At 39.1% G+C, this 4,823-nt stretch overlaps 1 long non-coding RNA gene across 1 annotated transcript in view; it reads left to right on the forward strand.

Moving 5' to 3' along the window:
• The window catches only part of LOC121174875 (uncharacterized), an 11,370-nt gene extending 10,041 nt beyond the window's left edge, over positions 1–1,329 (forward strand). Inside the window, exon 3 of the long non-coding RNA XR_005891383.1 lies at positions 1,271–1,329. This is a non-coding gene — a long non-coding RNA (uncharacterized lncRNA). The remainder of the gene's footprint in view (positions 1–1,270) is intronic.
• Positions 1,330–4,823: the final 3,494 nt, after the last annotated feature.

Below are 4,823 nucleotides of genomic sequence, written 5' to 3' on the forward strand. Positions count from 1 at the left end.
CCATAGCCTTATATTATTTATATAACAATATAAGAAAAAAAAAACAGTAAAATCTAAAGGACAAATAGTTAAGAAAGTTGTTCATTAACTGCAAATATCCTTCCCTCCTCAAGTGCAAGCTTCTTGCGTAGCCGCTCTTGGTGCTCAGAAAATCCCAAAAACAAATCCCTCTTATTACTAGCTATTTTGAATTCTTTAGTTCCTGAATGTACAACCTTCAAATTGTTGCTCGTTCCCATCTTTCTTTTCTGCAAAAAAGAAAATCAAATGCTGTGAAAACATGGATGAAGTCCTAAGAAAATCAATATCAAAGAAAACATGGATGAAATCACAATTAAAAAGCACAACTACCTATCTTTCAGAGTCCTTTGGTTAATTTGTCTTGTCTCCTTATATGGTGGGGTTTTGTTTAATAATATTATACTTTTGCCTTCCAAAAAAAACTTATGACTGATCCTCTTTTCATTAATCCAATTTTGTATGTTATTGTATAAAAGATCTTGGGTTCTCCACTTGCCTCCACTACTCCTCCTCCTCCTCCTCCTCCTTCTCCTCCTTCTCCTCCTCGTCCTCCTTCTCCTCCTTCTCCTCCTCGTCCTCCTCCTACTTCGGACGCATCGGCTTCGACGTCTGCCGTGAAGCGGACACGCAAAGCCTCACGTCTACGATCGTTGTCCACTAGACCACCTGGTGTTGAGAGACCAGTGGTGCATGTTGATCCTGCTACAAGGAAGGCCGACGGTCCCCACAAGAAGAAATTAAGAACATATTTGGGGATTGTGGCACGTGATAAGGTGGACATCACCTACGAGAACTGGAAGGAGGTCCCTACTGCTCAGAAGGACCTGATTTGGGAGGATATTCAGGTATTTGTCTTTTCTTATTTGATTGTGTGTAATTAATAGCCAAAAAATTTCATTATTGTAACAAATAAACTTTGTTTCATGTTGTCAGGTGGAATTTGATATCCCAGAGGCTTCTGACAGTAGGACGAAAAGGAAGTTACTACAGACCGTGGGGGAGAGATGGAGGCAGTTTAAATCAGACCTCACGAGGAAATGGGCCCTTGCAGCCGATCAGGACGGTGTCGAGGACACTGTCTGTGACAAATACGGCATCAGCAAGGAAAAGTGGGCCCAGTTTTGCCAGACTCGTAAAGACCCTTCTTGGGAGGTATGTTCCTTTGCCATTTAAGTTGTTTTTCATATTAAACATGATGTTGTTATACTTCATTCTACCCATTTCAAACATTATTGTTTAATTTTTCCAGGATGTGCGCATCAAGGCACAGGCCATCCAGAAGCAGAATACTGCCCCCCACGTTTTGTCTCGTGGGGGTTATGATTATTTGGAGCAAAAGCTCCTGGCTGAGAAGACCAAGAAGAAGCTGCACAATCAGGAAGCGTTGATGGCATCATCGACCCTCAATCTTCGGTCAGACGCCACGTGAAGTGGAAGATGGCCCGCACGAAGAAGACAGGGGAGATGACGACTGAGGCCGCAAAGGAAATCGCTGAGAAGATTGTAAGTCATTTTCAACTAACCATTACAATTATGTTTGAATATTTTGAGAATGCCATGTACCACTGTGTGTTTTCTGTGCAGGATTCGTTTGAGGAGCAGGCCACATAGGGATCGTTCGTCCCCCATGGACGTCAGGATGTTTTGGCTGCTGCTATTGGACGTCTAGAGCACCCTGGACGTGTCCGTGCTGCTGGAGCCGGTGTCACCATCAAGCAATACTTTGGATCGGCTCCACGGACATCCCGCAGCGCTTCCTCCCTACCTCCTGACGAATTACAGCAGCTGACTCAGCAGATCAGGGACCAGCCAGAGGAGTCCATCACAGAGAAAGTGACGAGGCAGGTCATGGCATCCTTCAGCCAGCTTCAGTCACAGATGCAATCTCAGGCACCTCCTGAGCCTCTAGTTGGTCCTGGTCCCTCTGGTCCTCGGGTGAGCACAAAGGGGAGTTGTGTTGATCCCTCAGGAAACGATCCTGAGACAGGTGACTCTGACAGGTGTGGCTTGTACATAGAAGCAGATCCTGCCCGCCTGGTTGCCGTGGGGAGAGTTTATGAGGGATCCATTCTTGTTCATAACACTCCTTTGTTGCCTGGCCAAGTAAAGGTGAGTGTGGACGAGGTTAAAGATGCAGATGCTCCAGTTCCTGTACCCACTGCTAAGGTTTCCTTAGTGGGGCAGGCACTTCACACCTTCCTTGCTTGACCAACACATCTGATCAAGTCTTTATCGCACCAGGTACTTATTGTCCTTACTATATGTTTCTTCTTTTTAAATTAATTCATTAAGCGTGCTTCAAATTTGGCTATTTAACTTTGTTTCATGAACAGGTAGCTGTGTCTCCGCCAAAACCACCTCCGAAGCCCGATCCGGAGGTCGATGATCTGCTTTATCTGATGACATTGACCATCCCAGAGCTTTTCTTGAGGCCTTATCAGGTTAGATGGGATGTCACCGTGTTCGGGGTCGTTATTCCAGATTTCTCCCTGTACATAATGCACGAAGACCTCTCCGAAATCGAACACGATGGTCAATGTCTCAGCATATTAGTGTTACAATTGTGGATTCTGTAAGTCTTTATATAAAAGGCTTTCAATTCATAAATATTTAACTTTCACTTGACATAAACAGGCATCTCACTGAAACATGTATGCGAGCGGGGAATTCTGATATCTATGGATTCCTCGAGCCTCAGTCCATTCAGAGGTCTGGGCAATCCCAGTTTGAATATGAAAGTTACATAAAGAGTTGGATGCAGAGTTCACAACGCGATGTGTATCTTGGAGCCTACCTAAATGGGCAAGTCACAAAATAACAAAATTTAATTAATGTTTACTAATGTACTAACCCATTTTAGGTTCCACTGCAGCGGACATTGGCAGATGGTGGTCATCCTGCCCAAGGAACACTTAGTTGTCTGGTTTTGTTCATTGCATAATAGGCCAGACAACTACCTTAAGGGGACTATTAATAGGTTAGTGTTCTTTTCAATACATTTGCATTGTAATACCTCAACATACAACACCAGTTTTTAATTGTTACTCATATGGAACAGTGCTATCAAGGGTCTTGATGATGCTCCACAGCCTAAATCAAAGGCTTCTGCTAGGTGGATTGTCGTCAAGGTACGTCATTTACATAAAACTTCCACTTATATATATATATATATATATATATATATATATATATATATATATATATATATATATATTTCTTTATGTGTCTGTACACTAGTTGTTTAATTAATATCCAAATTTCATTATGTATTTAGTGTAATTGACAAAAAGGAACTACTGAGTGCAGCTACTATGTCATGCACTGGATGTCCACCATCATTTTAGGAAGTTTTAGAAATAATTGGGAAGCGGTAAGTTTATTTCAAAGAAAATCGATTTATTTATAATTTGTATTACATTATTAACTTAATATGATTTATTTAATCATGCAGTATTTTAACGACCCTCGACCATTGGAGCCTGAGAGATTAAAAGCATTGCGGATTCAGTGGGCACAGTTTTATCTCTGAGTTAGAGACCAGGCCTAGGATTTAGGGACATTTTTTAACATTTTTGACATTTTGTACATTTTGTACATTTTCTATGTAACATGAACATTGAATTCATTTGTTGATTGGTCTTTATAATATATAAATCAATTGTTTGATGTTTATTATCATTAAAACTGTTTGAAAGCAGAATAAAATGTTTATTTGCTGTGAATTGGGCCTCCTGAAATTGCATTTGACAGGTACAATTTTGGGTTTATTGTAAAAACAGAAAGTATATATAAAAAAAATATTTGAAAACAACATCGGTTATTAACAAAAACCGATGTTAATATCATAACCAACATCGGTTATAATAGAAAACCGATGTTAACGTTTGTATATTAACATCGGTTTTTTGTGTATAACCGATGTCAGCGTTTGTATTTTAACATCGGTTATCTGTAGATAACCGATGTCAACTAGTCTACAATAACATCGGTTAGTTATAAATAACCGATGTGAATATTTGAATATTAACATCGGTTATTAATAATTAACTGATGTTATACACAAAGAACTACACCAAATAAGTGTATGCATCATCAACGTTGACATCGGTTTTCTAGAAAAACCGATGTTAAGGGCATATATTAACATCGGTTTTTCTAGAAAACCGATGTTAAAATAACATATTAACATCGGTTTTACAGGAAAATCGATGTCAACGTTCATCATGCGTACACTTTTTTTGCTGTTGTTCATTGTGTTTAACATCGGTTATTTAGAGAACTGATGTTATCATATGTATGTTAACATCGGTTCTCCAAAACCGATGTTAACATTCATACGTTCAACATCGTCACTTTCAACATCGGTTTTAGAACCGATGTAGAATGTTCTAAATAACCGATGTTGAAAGTGTATTTTCTAATAGTGATTGTTGAACTTCTCCTAGTTACAAAATTGTCATTGCCTTATATTTTAAGACGGTTTTTGGGAACCATCATAGTTTTTGTGTTGTAGAATACATTTTTTTAGTAGTGTTTTTAAAATGAATAATAATCATTCTTTTCAAACTACCACTAAAAAGGAATTTTGAGGGTTACAAAACCGCCTCTAAATCTGCAGATGCAAAGTCATTTGTGGTGCCAAAACAACTGCCATTAAGTTCATTTATGGTGGTAGTAACTAGCGTTAAGTTAGGGACTAATATTCACTATCAATACCTTAGTGGCAGTTAATAACCGCCAGTATTATGTATTTGTATGGTTCATTGGCGGTTAAGTTTTAACCACCGTAAAAAAACATTATT

The sequence above is a fragment of the Glycine max genome, chromosome 5 (genome assembly GCF_000004515.6).
Source record: "Glycine max cultivar Williams 82 chromosome 5, Glycine_max_v4.0, whole genome shotgun sequence".
In the NCBI taxonomy this organism is placed as follows: Eukaryota; Viridiplantae; Streptophyta; class Magnoliopsida; order Fabales; family Fabaceae; genus Glycine; species Glycine max.